Genomic DNA, 811 nt, shown 5'->3' with positions numbered 1-811 from the left:
TTATGTAAGCTAGAAATTTTCCACAAGGCCATGGTTGAGGCCAAGGCTCCTGGCAGATTGTGACTTCAAGGGATATATAGTGAATTCCTACCATAAGAAAAAAAATGTCTTTATCATTTTATTAAAATTATTATTTTATTTAAAAAAATAAATACCTACCTGCTCCTAGAGGCATTGTAGGTGTGGCCGCTGTGTCACATGCGTGTTGGTAGGTGGCAGAGAGGGGGGAGGCTACATCTACGCTCAGTGTTCTGACCTGTGAACGTCTGAATGATTAGTAGCCTAATATTCCCTGAAAAGAGCAAGTCTGAGGTGATCTCGAGTCCAGTTCCAGAGGACCCAGACAGAGAGCTAGCCTGAGACAGCCCCCCTCCAGTGACAAACAGACTTGGGTAAGCTCCCAGGAGAGGGAACAAGCCAGGGACGAGAGAAGCCCTGCCTGGGGACGTGCTGACGTCTGTGGGCTGTGCAGAACTGGCTCTACCCCTCACCTGGGCATAGTGGGAGAGCTGTCCCTGGAGGAATGAGATCTAGCAAGCTGGCTTGAAACTTGTCTGCCTTACCGTGACACGGGTGAGAAACAGATGCATCCCTACCACCCCTTGCAGCCTACAGCAGGCAGGAGAGCTGGCCCTGAGGTCATCAGCATGGGAAAAGCTGGTCCTGTCCTTTACCTGCTGCAGCCCCCGGGAGAGCAGGTCCTCCACCTCGCCTGCGAAGCACAGTAGAGTTGGGGTTGGATGTGGGGAGATTCTTGTATTGAGAGAGTAGCAGAAGTTAGAGGCTTCACACCAGACCAACAAGTCATTAG

General features: G+C 50.7%; 1 non-coding gene across 1 annotated transcript; it reads left to right on the top strand.

Moving 5' to 3' along the window:
• The first annotated feature begins 158 nt into the window (after nt 1–158).
• LOC115064913 lies at nt 159–290 on the top strand. The gene has a single exon (XR_003844733.1). It is a non-coding gene; the product is annotated as a small nucleolar RNA SNORA17 (small nucleolar RNA).
• The last annotated feature ends 521 nt before the right edge of the window (nt 291–811 follow it).

Source organism: Mus pahari, chromosome 10 (assembly GCF_900095145.1).
Source record: "Mus pahari chromosome 10, PAHARI_EIJ_v1.1, whole genome shotgun sequence".
NCBI lineage: Eukaryota > Metazoa > Chordata > Mammalia > Rodentia > Muridae > Mus > Mus pahari.
The sequence above is the reverse complement of the archived record's forward strand: the minus strand, read 5'-3'. Positions and strand labels throughout refer to the sequence as shown.